The sequence below is a fragment of the Podarcis cretensis genome (genome assembly GCF_951804945.1).
Source record: "Podarcis cretensis genome assembly, chromosome: 11".
Classification (NCBI taxonomy): domain Eukaryota; kingdom Metazoa; phylum Chordata; class Lepidosauria; order Squamata; family Lacertidae; genus Podarcis; species Podarcis cretensis.
The window spans coordinates 41,256,241-41,274,246 of NC_137180.1; the positions used below are offsets into that span (position 1 = coordinate 41,256,241).

General features: G+C 40.4%; 2 protein-coding genes across 2 annotated transcripts in view; one reads left to right on the top strand and one right to left on the bottom strand.

Moving 5' to 3' along the window:
• Positions 1–18,006, top strand: part of ERCC8 (ERCC excision repair 8, CSA ubiquitin ligase complex subunit) — a 355,379-nt gene that overhangs the window by 286,916 nt on the left and 50,457 nt on the right. The gene's annotated exons all lie outside the window — the stretch shown is intronic.
• NDUFAF2 (NADH:ubiquinone oxidoreductase complex assembly factor 2) overlaps positions 1–18,006 on the bottom strand; it is a 44,442-nt gene that overhangs the window by 21,907 nt on the left and 4,529 nt on the right. The window lies entirely within an intron of this gene.

Consider the following 18,006-nt stretch of genomic DNA (forward strand, 5'->3'; position numbering starts at 1 on the left):
GCTTAAAGAAAATGTATAAGAGACAGAGCATATTATGTCAAGTGAAATATTTTATTTTAGAATGGATTGTCTCTTCCTCCAAGGATATTAAATCCCAAATATGCAAAGTGTTGTTTTCCCTTCTTTCTTCTTATTACTTTTCCCTCCAGCAGCTGTGCATGACTTTAAATATCTTCTCAACAATGCTGATACTGCTCACTGGATCCCTCCCCATCCATCCCCTGCATGTTCTCTGCTTTTCAATTTTTATTACAGAATGCAAAGATACAAATGGTAATTGCCAAGATTTTACCACACATAAGACATACCATTTTAATAGACTGGTTACTTGGGAGTAACACAGAATCACTGGGATCAAGTCTTGGCTTGCATGATACACCATTTGTTTGAACTATTACTACCACTTCTCCACCCTGATTCCCAAAATGGCAACAGGATGTCATCAGAGAAATCAGCATGGGGGGGGGGGTAATGCTTAGGATGAAATGGAAGGGAGATATTAAGATGGGACACCTTGCCCCAAATCTCCCAATGGCTATACACAGTGGCTTCATATAGATGCTGTTCAGCACTGGGAAGAAAATAGTACCTTGGGGCACTCCACAGCATAACTGCCACTTAACCAATGCTACTCTCCAAAAGCATGAGCAGAAGCACTGCAACACTGTTCCCCTAGCTCCCACCTCACAAAGCTGGTCCAGAAGGATTCCATAGTTGGTAGCACCAAAAGCTACTGAGAGAGCAAGTAATTGGGTGGCACTCCCCTGTCCCTCTCTTGATCAAGGTAGTCCATCAAGGTGACAAAGACCAATTTCATCCCCAAACTGAGTCTGAACTGAGATGGAGACAGGAACGGGTCTAGATCAGGGGTAACCAACGTGATACCCTCCAGATGTTATTCAACTACAACCACCACAGTTACCTTGGTCAGGGAAGCTGTCAGGCAGCAGAGTAAGAAATATACCAACAGGAATCCCAATCTGTCTTTTTTCTCAGCACCAGGTGCAGGTTTTCAAACCCCCTCCCATTGCAGGGGCACTTTCTGGTGAGTACAGTGGTACCTCTGGCTGCGAACAGGATCTGTTCCAGAGGCCTGTTCGCAACCTGAACAGAACGCAACCCACGTCTGTGCGTGTCACGATTCACTGCTTCTGTGCATGATGTTATTTTGCGCGTATGTGCGAGTGGCGAAACCCAGAAGTAATCCATTCTGTTACTTCCGTTACTTCTGTAACATGAGGTATGACTATAAAATGGCAATCTATAGGCCATAGCACTGCCAACCTTGGGTTGCACTCAGTACCCAAAGCTGAGTCAGATCAAAATAATAATAATAATAATAATAATAATAATAATAATAAAAAAAATTATTATTTCTATCACTCTGGGCAGCTTCCAACAGAAGGTTAAAAATACATTACAACATCAGTTATTAAAAACATCCCTAAACACTAAGCTCATCCATGCAGGTTTCATCACTCTCACATCTGCAATCAAAGTCTTATTATGAACCAAGCCGGCATCAAGTAACCGCATTACCAGGCCTGATGGCCCAGTATTCGAGCAACCAGAAATCCAATAGATGGAGGGAGGGTTAGAAGAGGGGATGGCCTGTACACATCCATATCCTCTTCTCTTCCAAGGAGGATATGTTTTCCATACCCAATTAAATCTACCACAAACCCAATGTCTCTACCTTAAAGTTCTCCACAGCCTTGGAACAATGTATCATTTTACCCTTTTTTACATTATGTCCTTACCTTGACTTCTACTGCTCCTCCATCCTCAACCAACCAAATCTGTATATCCTGCTTTGTCCATTCTCCCTTGCACAGAACTCCCTCCCTGGACATTTGCACAGTGCTACCTCCTCCATTCATTAAAATCCTTCCTCAAAAGCTAACGTTTCAGCCTACTTTTGACTTAATCTGATAATTATCATTTCCAACTATAAACAAGATTTAAGGACAGTTTCCACATTTTATACCTTGTTCCTAGCATCCTGGTACATGAATATGCCTGTATTGTCAGTATATATTTAATGGTGGAACCATAGAAATAATAATTTCTTCTCGATTACATCTTAAAGAAATCAGGTATAGGTCTCAGAAGAAGAACAGATGATTAAATATTAAAGCTCATTTTTAGTGTTAGAACCCCCACACACTTACTCAGTACAAGAAATTTCACCAACCGTGGGAATCACAGCAAGTTCTTCATACTTATTTCATTCCATTGTGTTGCTTTTGACAGCCATGTGGGAAAGGCCTCAGGAGATTCCATTTTACTTCCAGCTCTGCTAATAGCTGTATTTGAAACCATGGATTAGTTGCTTCTCTGTAGTTTTCTTTTAAAAGGTGAAAAGGCTTCCATGCCTCACAGGGATTTGAGATGATACATCAGCTATCACATGCAACATACTCAGTTCTTACTCCCACACAGAGATGCACTTTTTTATCCAAATGTGAAACTTAAAATTTAGAGAAGGTTCAAATGATTCCTGCTGCACAGCAATTTGCAAGTTAAAATACTTCCCCCCCTTAAATCTGTCAAATTACTGGACCCTGAAGCAGACATAGCCCATCACCCTTGCACTGCAGTTGGCAGTCCCAGACCACAAATAAGAGGATTTTACTCAGTACCTGATTTGCCACAATCATTGCAGGGAGATTGCAATGCCTTTCTTTGATTGCTTCATCATTTACACAGCTCAGCATGTAGGGAAGTATGGAAACAAAACTACTGACTCTCTCCTGTGTTGCCCCTAAGCCAGAACACACCTAATCTTCTTAAGGTATCAGACAATCCTACCATGAGGATATACTCACATGTAGCCAGTGTTTGAAATTCCCATTGTTCTAGGAGCATTTTGAGACAAGGAATTTCATTAGCGCGAGCAGTTTCTGAACTCTGGGTGCAGTACTGCACCTAAGATTCCCAATTAAAATTCAGAGTGGAAGGAAAGGAGGAGCTTTTTCTGTCTTCCCACTTCCAGCTACTCTCTGAAGACTCTCTTAAGAATATTAGGGGGCTGGGCAGGGGAAGGATTAGACCATGTGAAAAATGAACATAATTTTAGCTGCAGTTCATTCATTTTCAGCTTTGTTGTATTGTTATAAATAAGTGTGCCTAGACATTCCTTTGTTGTGCCCATAACATAGATTTAAGGTGCCATTTAGCTCCTAGCTTTCATATCTGTTTCTAACACTGCATATAGCCTAAGATCGCCCACAAAGACGGCACCCAGAACAGCACTGCTGAACATAATTTACATTCAATGGAGTGGCAGGACATCATATTTACCGTATTTTTCACTCTATAGGACGCACCCGACCATAGGACGCACCTTGTTTTAGAGGGGAGAACAAAAATAAATAAATATCCCCCTCTCTGCCCAGCGCCCCTTCAGCGAAGCGGCAGGAGGCACTGCGCAGAGAGGGGGAGAATTTCCCCCCCTTGTTCTCCCCCTCTAAAACAAGGTGCCGTTCAAGGTGTGTTCAGTCACCTTCAGGCGGCTACCTTGGAAGCCTGGAGAGTGAGAGGGGTCGGTGCGCACTGACCCTTCTCACTCTCCAGGCTTCAGTGAAGGCAACCCGAAGGTCGGGGAGCAGCGGAAAGGCGCGCAGCCTTCCTGCTGCTCCACGAGCTTCTCGGGGCTGCCGGGGAAGCCTGGGTCCCCCCCCGCCGCCCCAAAGAGCAAAGAAGCCAAGGAAAGGAGCGGGACGCATCCCGCTCGCTGTCTTGGCTTTTGCCATAGCCACGCGCAACCTCTCCAGCCAGGAGAGGCTGAACGGGGCTATGGATTTTTTAGCTCCGCGCAACCTTTCCAGCAGGGAGAGGCTGCGCGCGGCTATGGCAATACCCCCACCTCCCCCAAAAGCCCACAGGAGCCGTGCACCCTTTAAGGAGCGTGCGGCTCCTGTGGGCTTTTCTATGAGGAGGGAGAAGGGACTGGCTGGCTGTGTCAGTCCCTTCTCCCTCCTGAGGAAAAGCCCGCAAAAGCTGCGCGGAGCTTGTGTGCGGCTTTTGGGGGCTTTTCCTGCCTGCCTCCCCCCTGCATTCGCTCCATAGGACGCACACACATTTCCCCTTCATTTTTGATCTGAAAGTCTTGCCAGTATTCAGTCTGTTCACCTTCAGAATAAATCCAAGACAATGAAGTAATTCATGCATTAGTGAGATAAGGGAGCAGAAAGAACAGGTCCCCTTTCTGCAGTCTTGACAGAGACACCACCTGTGTTCTTCTTCTTCTCTTGCAGCTGTTGTTCAAAGTGGTCCAAAAGATTTTATAATTACCCTCACAGGGCGTAAGAAAACCATGGTTCATGGAACTGATAAACATTTCCTTGTGTATGATTTGGTGGCTCCTAAAGATAGTATATTTCCTTAATCAGGGGATGCCATTGCACTTGAGGTCAAAAGTGGCCTGTGTGCCAAAGTATATGCAACCATAACCGTTTAACTCTGCTCTTGACTAGAGCCTCCCTCACCTCACCTCACCCCATTCTCATTTTCTACACACACACACACACACACACACACACACACACACTTTGTCAAGGGCACAAGGGACCCTAGGTACACCTCTGCCTCCGGAGCAGGAGAAAACAAGCTTGTTCTGTCTTCCATGTGGCACATCCTCAGCTCCCTCAATTGTTCCTCATAAGGCATGTTTTCCTGACTCTCGTACAGAGATTCTCCACTTTGACTTTTAGTAGGGTTCTATCTGAAATGGATTTTTCTTCATACAGGCATGGAGAGCCTGCTTGTGTCATTTAAATAATGTTCCCTAAGTAAAAAGATCTCTGATAGTTGCTATTCCTCACATTTTTCTACTGCTATTTTCTTCTTCTGTATGGAGTAAATTGTTGCTGCTGCTGAACAAAAGGTTACTTTGAAGCATAATCATACAGTGGTGCCCCGCAAGACGAATGCCTCGCAAGACGAAAAACTCGCTAGACAAAAGAGTTTTCCGTTTTTTGAGGTGCTTCGCAAGACGAATTTCCCTATGGGCTTGCTTCGCAAGACGAAAATGTCTAGCAAGTTTGTTTTCTTTTTATTAAAACCGTTAATACCCAGGGTGCATTGCTTGAAGAGGTGCAGTTGCGACTTGACTTCGAGGAGCAACTCATAGCACGCGGTTTGGTAGCCTTTTTTCAGGCTTTTGAGGACTTTGGTGATTTTTGAAGCTTTTCCAAAACTACTTTTGCATCCATTTGGTAACTTAAACTTTTAAAACTTTTTTGGGGGGTTTTGGATTTTGGGTTGGGGTGTTTGGAATTCAAGGACTTGGTGTTGGGGGGGGGGTTGCAAGAATCTGGGAACTTGTGTGGGTTTTTTTTTTTTGAATTTTTATGATTTTTTGTGACCATTGGGCCAGTCTGCTTTAAAAAAAAATAAAATTCTGGGTTTGAATTTCTGTGTGGTGGGTGGCTGGGGGAACAGTTGGGGAGGGGTTTGCAAGAATCTGGGAGCTTGTGTGGTTTTTTTTTAATTTTTATGATTTTCTGTGACCATTGGGCCATGTTGTTGTTTTTTTTAAAAAAAAATTCTGGGTTTGAATTTCTGTGTGGTGGGTGGCTGGGGGAACAGTTGGGGAGGGGTTTGCAACAGTTGGGGAAGGGTTTGCAATTTCTGTGTGGTGGGTGGGTGGCTGGGGGAAGGGTTGAGGTTTTTGAAGACTTTGGTGATTTTTGAAGCTTTTCCAAAACTTCTTTTGCAGCCATTTGAGGTTTTTGAAGACTTTGGTGATTTTTGAAGCTTTTCCAAAACTTCTTTTGCATCCATTTGGTAAGTTAAACTTTTAAAACTTTTTGGGGGGTTTTTGGATTTTGGGTTGGGGTGTTTGGAATTCAAGGACTTGGTTCTGGGTTTGAATTTCTGTGTGGTGGGTGGCTGGGTGCTTTTGAATTTTTTGGATGTGAAACACTGTTGTTTTTTTTGTGAGTTTACGAAGGTAGGAGCTGTGCTGCCATGGGACCCAAGAAGACTGCTGCTGCAGAGGCCGGTGAGAGGAAGAAGGAGAAGGTGACACTGGAAATGAAGAAGGAGATCATCTGGAAGCACGATGGTGGAATGCGTGTGGCAGACCTCGCCAGGGAGTACGGGAGGAATCCATCGACCATCAGGACCATCCTGAAGATGAGGGAGAAGATCCTTGCGAATGATGCAGCCAAGGGAGTCACCAGGATCGTGAAGAACCGCCCAGCTGTTCTGGAGGAGGTGGAGAAGTTGCTGCTCATCTGGTTAGAAGAGAAGCAGCGTGCAGGTCTGAAAGTGCAGATCAAGTGCTGGAAAACCCGATCAAGGATTGGACTAGACGGCTTTGAAGACTCCTCCAATTTAGTGGTTTGATGATTGATCTTCCTCAAAAAGAAAACCTGAAGGTCAGTTGCCCCTCCTACAAACCCTGATGGGAGAAAACTTGCTGCAGTGGTTAAAAAGAGATCAAGCCCCACACTTAACATAGAAGCCTTAAGGAGTCTTGTATATTGCTGCATGAGGCAGAGTTAATCTGGGAGTTCCTCTTTCTCTGAATGAACTCCTGCCTTGCGATTTCATATCCTACCACTTCTTAGAACTTCTGGGAACTCATCATATACAACCTGAAATCTTTCTGACAGAGGCATATATATCCTCCTTGGTAAGAAGTCACAATATAGGTAGTAGCAGAAAGCAGAGGGGGGGGGATTAAGCATAGCACCCATACCCCTTCAGCTTAGTTAAGATTTTTATAAATGCATGGACTGAATTTAGTCTCATTTCAGACAATAAATCTTGGGACACACTCATATTCTTATTTATTTGGGAAGAATCCCAATTCAATTCAATGGGCCTTACCTCTGAGTAGATGTGCCTAGGATTGCACTGTTAAACGGGGTTAATTCAAGTATTTAATCCTCTTCAGACTTGTAAATCTATATGTGCAACTTGAGATGAAAAGCATAACCATTTAATAACCTACAGTTCTTTCTTTGTGCATAATATTTGCAGATTTATGTATACGTGAGCACACCTGTACAATGGGAGAGGGTGAATTAAAATATAAGAAAAATATATTAAATAGATCACCCAGTGGACAACTTGACAGTTAATTATTTCTTTTCCAAAAGCAAATCAATATTGGCATTTCCTTCAGTCTTACCCCACTAGTACTTTCAACCTCATCTTGAAATCGATGCAAGTTTCTCCTAGTATACTTTTCTATTCAATCCACCTCCTATGCATTTAAATTTCTTACTGTCCTTTAGAAAACACCTTGTTCAGATTAATAATTCTTATTTCATAGACATTATATGTGGGGCTTCATAAAGATTACCATTCATACAGGCGTTGCAGGTTACATATCAGAAGTGGTTCTGGGTAGCCAACGTTAGGGAAGAACACACCGCTCTATTGATTTACAGGAGCATCAGAGCATGATATGTTCTGCAGCCTGAATCTGATCCCTTGCAGTGCTTTGTCAGCAGCTGTGGATTTTTGAATAATCATAGGCTCTCAGCACAAAGATCCATTTTGACTATGTACTGTAATAGGAGATAGCAATAAAAAAGGTATAGCCTAAACATAAAATTGGAAACACAATTAAGTCAGCAAATTTTACCAAAGAAGCTATACTCCTTACATGTTTAGAAAGTGGCCAGAGTGAGAGAGGACACAAAACTACTGCACTAACACTCTACTTCAGTAGACTAAAAGAAAATCTATATCACAGGTAACAACATAAAGAGCAAAGTAAAATTTGATAGAAAAGAGCCGAATCCCTGAATGAGACAAAGGACCAAATACATATTACATTACTCACACCTCTTCAAAAGCACGCTGAAACTGGCTTATTTTGAAGACAAGGTAGGTATGGCTCTATGGAAATCTGTGCATCTCCAAATTAAAAATGCCACCCCAGAACCATTTGACCATGCACCATATTTGCAATAAACGACACCTTTGAGAACAAATAGAAGATCGGGCAGAGGGTGATTGAGAGGGAAACTGGTGCAAGCCCCTGGTTCAGATCTTAAGTACACTTAACATGATGCAACATACAGTTTGGTCCAAAGACAAATGAAACAGAAATGGTTCACAGCTCCACCCAAGACTCGTCTTCCCAACTCTACCAAGTTTCACAATAAACTTCACCCTAATACTGTACTCCATATTATTTCCATGCACCTCACTTTCTCCAGGGCACAACTGCCCTCTTTTTCTATTCCAATTATAAAGCGTTCAATCTTTCCTTCCAGCTAATACCCATTTACTGTTGACTGAAACCCAGCTTTTGAAGCTAGAACTCTCATGAGAGGAAAGCCATCTCTGCAGACAGTTTCCTGCTGCTATTTTGCAAATCTGGCAAACTGACCGTGGTACTATAGTTCACACCTTTGTGCTAGCTCCTCTAAGCCAAAGTGTGTGACACATTGAGGAATGTGAGCAAAATTAGATAAAGCAATGGCCTCTGCAAAGAAAGAGTTGTTTTGGGATTGAAGAGCTCCATTCTTGTGAAGAAGGCTCACAAACAGTATACTGCCTCTGCCTGAGAAAATATTTTATTTGCATAAGCTAGAAAAACTAGAAAAAGGGACATTTGAGTATTAAAAGTTCTTGGCAAGAAAATGTATTTGCAAACAAATATGTATTCACTAATAAAGTTGTTACCGCTGGTGAGGCAACAAAGCCTTTGTTGGAGTGCTTGGTAGCCCCTGTGCGTTCATGAAGCATGCCTTCCCATACTTAACTCTTGCCAAATACATTACTTTCTCACTAGCAATAAAGTTACTGGTTAATTTGGCCTTGACCCTTCACTACATAGATATTTCCATTTCCCAAGTAATTGCTTTTCTTTTTTTCAGTGGAATGCTTTTTCTTTCAGTTCTCTCTCAAGAGCCTTCAAACATCTTTGAATGGTGTTATTAACGTTTTTCTTCTCAAATACTTATTTGAAGAATCTGCTAAATGCCATTCAGCATTTCAATGTTGGTGTTTTACTGGTTACCCATGGTCACTCTTTTTCTAGATTTCCAATGTAGCATTGTGGTGGTGATGTTTTTGTTTTTCAACAGTCTGTAAACGTATCTCTCTTTCTCTCTCACACACTTCTTTACATTGTCTCCCACATCAATTTTCAATAGCACTGCACATTTCTTTACATTTTACTCATCATTTTCAAGAGTTCATAACAGCTTTCAGGGATCTTTAACAATGCATCACTCATCTCCACTGGATGAATCCAAGGCTCAGAATCATGTATTTCCCTTTTTATAATGTATTCTCTCTTTATATTTGAGTACACTTTCCTTTCTTGTGCCTCTTGTTCACCAGCATTCAAGGGGTCATTTTGTACATTCATTTTTTCCTGATTTTTGCTAAGTGAATTGCTTTGGCATACATACAGAAGGGAGAAAGTTCTGTGTGAACCAGAATTGCACGTGTGTGTTGTAAAGGAGAACTCTCCGCTAGTTAGAAACTATATTTCAATTTCATTTACCACCCTAATATGGCCAAACCAGTAATCAGGACTACTGTTTTAACTATCTTTTTTAGATAAAAGGTCCTGCCTCCTTTCATGTGCAAAAGGTTATATTCCTCTGATTCGAAGATGAGCAATGTGTGGTCCATCAAGCTTGATTTTATTATAGCTCCTTATTTTCATACAGACTTAATTCACAGTGTTGCAATATCACTGCAAATGGCCTGAATTTAGTTCAAAAAGGACTAACATATACTGCAAATATAAATTATGAACAATTAAAATATTCTGCATTTGTCAAACAATGGAAGCTGAGAGAAATACTACATTCACATACGGAAGGATATCAGTCTTTAATAGTTTAACCAGCAAGTTAACAAGCATGCTAGGACTATAGAAGAAAAGACGAGTAGCCATCTAGAGCAGGCTTCCTCAAACTCAGCCCTCCAGATGTTTTTGGCCTACAACTCCCATGATCCCTAGCTAGCAGGACCAGTGGTCAGGGATGATGGGAATTGTTGTCTCAAAACATCTGGAGGGCCGAGTATGAGGAAGCCTGATCTATTAAAACAGCTATCCATGGGTTGATAGGTCACTGAGATGTTGCAAAAAAAAAAAACTCTAAAAGATAGGGGAGAAACAGTGCTATTTTAGACTGTTTATGATCCTTTTCTGCATGCAAGTAAGAATTGTAGCAAAAAAAGCAGAGTAGAAGTTGAGAAACAGAAAGATTAAGCTGTCAATTTAAAATATAATAATGCACATTCATCCACGTGACAGATGAACAGATGGATTTTTTTATTTCATTTTTGAAAAAATGGACCAACACTTAAATGCAACTATCCCCCTTTTTTAGGGAAGCAAATGCCTCACTCAAGAAACAAATGTGGAATGCTTAACGTAACATGGAACTCTGTGATTAAAATTAATGTTACTATACAAATGTAATACTAGTATACAAATGAATGATAGAATAATAGGCAATTGTGAATAGCCTTGGCAAAAGCAAACTGCAGGAATAATGTAAACACAGTCATCTCAGCAAGCAAATAAAATCCAGATGTGATAATATCTAAGTTTTTTAGGTTGACAGACATAAAGTTATCATACACTTGCATGCATGTTTTATGAGGTCTGGCTATTTCTATTTTTCCAGTCTTCCCAGAACAATTTTCTTCTGGATATTCCACTTGCCAATTCCACCACCTGACTTGAATGAAGACTTTTATCATCTCTAGCACTGGCTAACATAATTCAGTTTTCAAGTATATTCCATCAGGCTAAAGAAGAAGGACTGATGGGACTGCAGGGCCTTGCCACTGGCTAAGCTAAACTAACAGTGAATCCTGGATCCTCCTTTATTTACAGTGAGGGGGGGAAGTATTTGATCCCCTGTTAAATTTGCCCATTTGCCCTCTGACAAAGAAATGACCAGTCCATAATTTTAATGGTAGGTTTATTGTAGCTGTGAGAGACAGAATAACAACAGGAAAACCCCCAGAAACCCAGAAGACAAAAGTCAGAAAATGATGTGCATTATAATGAGTGAAATAAGTATTTGATCCCTTTGCAAAAGATGACTTAGTACTTGGTGGCAAAACCCTTGTTGGCAATTACAGAGACCAGACATTTCTTGTAGGTGGCCACCAGGTTTGCACACATCTCAGGACATATTTTGTCCCACTCCTCTTTGCAGATCCTCTCCAAGTCAGTAAGATTTCAAGGCTGATGTGTAGCTACTCAAACCTTCAGCTCCCTCCACAGATTTTCGAGGGGATTAAGGTCTGGAAACTGGCCAGGACCTTAATGTGCTCCTTCTCGAGCCACTCCTTTGTTGCCTTGGCCATGGGTTTTGGGTCATTGTCATGCTGGAATACCCATCCTCGACCCATTTTCAATGCCCTGGCTAAGAGAAGGAGGTGCTCACCCAAGATTTGACAACACATGATCCCGTCCATCGTCCCTTCGATGCAGTGAAGATGTCCTGTCCCTTAGCAGAAAAACACCCGCAAAGCATAATATGTCCCCCTCCATGTTTGACAGTGGGGATGGTGTTCTTGGGGTTGTAGGCAGCATTCCTCCTCCTCCAAACATGGCGAGTTGAGTTGATGCCAAAGAGCTCGATTTTGGTCTCATCTAACCACAACACTTTCACCCAGTTCTCCTCTGGGTCATTCAGATGTGCACTGGCAAACTGCAGATGGGCCTGTACATGTGCTGTCTTGAGCAAGGGGACCTTGCAGGCTCTGCAAGATCTCAGTCCTTCAAGGAGTAGTGTGTTACCAACTATTTTCTTTGGTCTTGGTGGCTAATTTGTGTACAGGTGTCTTTTGTACAGGTACTGTAATGAGCTGGGATTACAGGTAAGACCTCTCCCTTACAGCAGGTGCTTCTAATCTCAGCTAAATACATACAGTGAAGATACCAAGTAGCCTGACATCTGGCTGGTTGATAGGGGATCAAATATTTATTTCACTCATTATAATGCACATCAATCTGTGACTTTTGTCTTCTGGGTTTCTGGGGGTTTTCCTGTTGTTATTCTGTCTCTCACAGCTACAATAAAGGGTAAAGGGACCCCTGGCCATTAGGTCCAGTCGTGGCCGCCTCTGGGGTTGTGGTGCTCATCTCCGCTTTATTGGCCGAGGGAGCCGGCGTACAGCTTCCGGGTCATGTGGCCAGCACGACTAAGCCGCTTCTGGCGAACCAGAACAGTGAACGGAAACACCGTTTACCTTCCTGCCGGAGCGGTACCTATTTATCTACTTGCACTTTGATGTGCTTTCGAACTGCTAGGTTGGCAGGAGCAGGGACCGAGCAACAGGAGCTCACCCCGTCGCGGGGATTCGAACCACCGACCTTCTGATCAGCAAGTCCTAGGCTCTGTGGTTTAACCCAGGACCGGTCATTTCTTTGTCAGAAGGCAAATGGGCAAATTTAGCAGGGGATCAAATACTTTCCCCCCTCACTGTACACAAGTATTTCTAACCTGACAACTCATTCAAAAAATATCATGGTGATATACATCGTGAATTTATAAAATACAGTAAAAATGACCAACACTTAAGTCAAATTCTTGAACTGTTTCTAACCCAGCTGGAACTTTGAAACTAAAATCTAACACCCAAGTTGGTTTGATTTTCTTCCTCTTTCCCAACCCCTTTCCACGTTGTGTACTGTCTTTTAGACTGTACAGGTATGCCTAAGGGCAGGAGCTGTTTTATTAAACTGATATCTGCAAGTCATTCTGGGACCCTTTTTAATGGAAAAACAGGTTAACAATGATTTAATAACAAATTGAAGCCTGCTGTACCATTTTAGCAACTTTATCCATCCAATTAACTAAACTTTCTTAGAAATTACATTTGTGTGAGAATTTCATTTATAAGAACACTAGAGAATATTCAAACTGACTTAACATGAAATATTAGCAAAGAAGCATCGGAGAAATAGCAGCATATAGTGTGTTCTAATTTCATATATTACTCCATAATTTAAACTATTAAAAAAAGATATTGATGACTTCCTTTTCTTGCACGAGAATACAAAGTATCATATTTATACCAAACATGCTGAACATCAATCTCCTTCTCTCCTCAGCACCATAAAAATTACTCTAGGACACTTTCCATTTTTACTTAAAGTGCTATTATAAATGTGTTGTTCTTTTTAAGTGTAAGAGAATGGGGATTTAGAAATCATTTCTAATGTTTTCCCTGATTCCCATCAATGGAATCTGAATTACAAAAAGTGCAATTTGGCAAGCACTTAAAGCTACACTTGAGTTTTGAAATAATTTATTTAAAACCTCCAAATAGTAAACACAGCTCATTAATACCAGCTGCACTGTGCCATTTTTGCTACAGATTATGCATGCATTCCAGAAACCATTTGAAATCCTGTCACTGCAAACAGGCCTTAGCAAGATAGAATATGCTGGATGTAAATCTTATCACATTTCAAGGCATCCCTGGGGCCAATAAAACAAAGAAATCCACCACATTACTATGTGCAACATCTATGGAAAAAAATCCTCAGTAACTAGAACACAGCATAGAACTGTACAGATGTCAGTGAAACTTTCACAAAGAGACTATGTATCACTCACTGGCAGATGATAGTCAGGATTTGTTTCCAAACAAGCCATTGGGATGCAAAGGAAGGGTAAATCAAAAAGAAACACCACTCCTGGTACCCAAATCCAACCTACCCTTTCCCATGCCTGGCTCTTCATATTACCAAGACACCTCTGCAGGACATACAAACAAACATGAGAGCATCAGCTTCCTCCTTTCCCCTTGTGGTCCAAATGCACACAGAATTCCTGCGCCTGCTTCTTCATATATTAAAAATTGTGGCCAGTATTCTTAAAGTGGGCTTCGAAATAGGGATGGAGAACTGGCTCTCCAGCTGATGCTGGATTCCAACTTCAATAGACTTCAGCCAACATGGCCTTTGGTCTGGGGTGATGAAGGAGTTGGAGGCCCAGCAACATCCCACATCCTTACTTAAAAATAAAAATGTAGGAGTCATCAAAACAACATCAGGAAATTATTTTCCTGAGGAAAACTTTTTTAAATTACCAATTTAGGATCTTAATATTAACTTGAATGGGTAACCATATTACAATAACATTCCAGACTAGGTGTATTTCATTCAAGAGGTGCAATACTGTTTTCAAGAGCTAAATATGCATTCTACTGGACTAATGAAATTCCTTGGGCAAAAACTTAAAATCAAGGTTTAAATCCCTTTCTCCTCCAAACTTTAAAATGATGTTGCTAGGTTTTGGAAACTAAGCAGTGTACAAATTTTTAAAATAAAACTGAACTAGATAAAGGAGAGTTATGACAGCAAAACACAACAACAATATTAGATTGCTTATTGCACCACAAAACAGATAATAAAGGGATCTGAAGTTTCAGAACCCAGAGGCAGATTATAGAAAAGGACAAAATGTAAAAAGAGTTAACTTGTAAAACAAGATTATTGCATACCACCACTGACTTAAAAATAATTTATGAATTTTATTTGCACTGTTAGGAACTGAGATGATCCTATGAATACATTTAATCAGCATTTTTACAATACTATGTAATCAGAAGCTGACCCCCAGGTTCTTTGAAGGCAGAGTCCCATCACAGGAAAAACTGACTTTTGACCATTCTTTATACTGCAGATGAAACATCAGATTTTTATTGGACTATTAAAAGCTGCCCAGTGAAGAGTTCTCATGAAGTCAAAGTATTATATTACACTAATTTAGCCACTATTAGCACAGATTTGCCTATGATGGGGGGGGGGATGACAAAAGCATAGAGCAGATGTGTGGCTCTACAAGAGGTCAACTTAAAGTAAAAATATTTTAAAAAATAATAGAGTGATCATATATACTGAAGTTAAAATACAAGAAATATTTCCATGAAATAGAATCTAACAAAACAGCCAGCTTGTTTTGATCCAGGAACAAGTTATCAAAATTTGTTAGGCATCAATGTTAACAGTATATCAAAATGAGTGGTAGCAGCTCATACCCTTAAAGAGCTATTTTTAAGGCTCTATGTGCATTCCTATGAGAATGAAGTGAGGCAATTTTTGTTTCCAATTTTGAATTTTAATAGCTGCTATGACTACGGTGCTATTTTTTCCCTAACAATGGAAGTCAGGCTGAAGGGAGGGGAAGTCTTGCTACAGAGAGATACCCATTTTACTGTTCTTTTCCAAAAAACACACCCGCATGGAACATTTTTTTTAAAAAACATTTAGATATAGCACATTATCTGCCCACAAATACTAGATGGTGGTCAACAGGAGTACAATTTTAGTACTCTGCCAATGCACATTTCTGCTAAAACAAAATTCTTATTTTTCTATTTACAATGGGAAAATGGTAGTAGTGCTTGGATCTGTAAGTGAAATCTAAATTTATGATCAAATTATTTAAAATAAAAAAGAAATGCCATGAGACAAGAGGATAAAGGAAGTACAAATTACAGAAACACATGCCCCTTGAAGAATAAGGCATTGCTATAATGACCTTATGAACATCACTCTATCATGATTCATTATTCAAATTTTTACTTTATTGTGTTAGTGTTTTAGCCAATTTGTCACAAGGATAATACTGGTATTATTATCACTCTCTTGTGTTTTGTAGTTTGACTTTTCTATTCCTTGATGCAATTCTGTATACTTGGGCAAGATTCCTGCACTGCAGGGGGTTGGGCTAGATGACCCTCATGGTCCTTTCCAACTCTACAATTCTATGATTCTACACTGTTATTGTGATTATGATGTGACACTTTAAATTGTTGCTGTTCTTAATGTAAAATCACTTTGAGATATTTTATGGGAAGTGATTCATAAAGAAATAAGTATTTGTACTGTTCCAAATCTAGAGCATCTCTCTTTAAAATGGAACAGGGCAGGAGATATGGCCTATCTCTCAATATTGTTTGCCAAGAGGAAATAAGAATGCACAGACAAGCCATCAATCTAAAGCTTTTTGAATCAATGCTGCCGCCGTCTGGCCACTCTTAAATTCTACAGGTTTGTGTTTTATCAAAGAATACAGTAGTTTCCCACAAACCATGCCACGGTAGTATTTATACAAAGTGTATACAGTATCTGTGTGTCATCGTTGTCCCCCCCATTCTGAGGTACAAAGTATCTAATCAATACTGCATACAATGTATACATTAATATAAATCTACAGCATCATTTAAAAAGAATGAAAAGAAACAATGGGATGAAAGACAAGACGAGAAAAATCAGTTTTATCAGCGACTAGACAATGAATGTACTAAGAATTGATAGTTTTGTAAAAACATCCACCCTTATAGCTTAAAAATTGCAAACAAGTAGTTGACGCTTTTATAAACAGACCCTGCCTTCCTTAATCTAGCCAAGTAGATGCTTATTCACATAACAGCTCTTAATTACTCCAAATAGATTCTGTAGTGAAAGCAAAAAATCATGACAGATGGTGCATCAGTTCTTAGGACCCTATCAGCACATAGAAAAAAGACCTGTACAGTCCTCCTGTCATTTCATCTTCCTCTTCTATTACAGTATCACAACTGTACTCTAGAAAATTTTTAACTTCATTGTGTATATGCCATTATCAGTATGACATGGGCAATTAGGGACAACCCCTTCTGCTCAGAACCCAGTTTCAAAAATATTGCCCAAAGTGATTAAGGCATTGATTAGATTCATACATTACTGTATTTTTCATAAGGATATTCAAAAGGAAACCAACTAGGACTAAAGCAAAACCTATACAGTAGTTCTAAGGGTTTAGTACTCCCTCTGCTGGTTCAATTACCATTTTTTCCAAAGATGAAGACTGGAAACAAAGAACCTCAGAAGTGGTATGCAACATGCCATTTCTGCTGTATGTTTCAAGAGCATGAAAATATGATATATAAAAAACAGAAGATATTGGCTAAATAACTAATTCTAGTTGCATAATTATGGAGGGCACAAGGAGAAGGGGACGACAGAGGACGAGATGGTTGGACAGTGTTCTCGAAGCTACAAACATTTGTCTGACCAAACTGCGGGAGGCAGTGGAAGACAGGAGTGCCTGGCGTGCTCTGGTCCATGGGGTCACGAAGAGTCGGACACGACTAAACGACTAAACAACAACAAAAGTTGCATAATTGACTTCTGCTTGTACAATAGAATTTCCGCTTCATCTCCTTCCCCTGCAACATCTGTGATGCTCCCCTAAATCTGTGTCAGCATGTCTCACAGCCCTCTGCAGTCTCTTTGGGGAACACATTGGGGGAAGAGGTGAACAGAAATTCCTGTTGCATTTTCTGGCATGATGACCTATGTCACATTTTTATGTCAGGAGACTACCCTACCTTTTCCTTCTACCCACAAGGAAATGGAGCCGGCATTGCTCCATAAAAAGACTACATCCTGTTGGAGAATGAATCTTTGAAACTGGTCCCAGGGTGCACTATAACTGACAAACTGGATGACTCTATACTTGGTCACAGTCACTCATCATGTGCTAACACCAACTTAACTTGCTTCAGCCTTTGATTTACCCACCTGGCCTCAGAAACTAAGGTGAAGTTTAAAAACAGAAACAAAAAAAAGTACTTTGATCATCTCAATGAAACTACTGATTTATTACTTATCTTTGCTTTAAAATCCTACTCTTTTATGACAAACCATACCCAGGGCAACAAAACATCCTAGTAGGGAGTGCAGGGGCTCAAATTAAACAAATGTAAATATAAAATAATTAGCTTTGTTTGGGTGTATCCACAGAGTACCAAACAACAGCTAGATGTGCATGTTTGTAACTAACATGATTATTTGTTACTAATAAACTTGCCTCTGATCTTAAGTAACCTTTATATTCCAAGCAACCCCATGTGTCTTTAGGTAACTTTCAAAACTTTAAAAATGATTAATACTACTTTGCTTTTTTCTGTTCAAATAAATATAGCTGCAAGCTAAGCTTTGTTTAGCTGACCCAATAAGCCACAAAATCGTTTAAGCTAAGGGTTCATATTATATCTTAT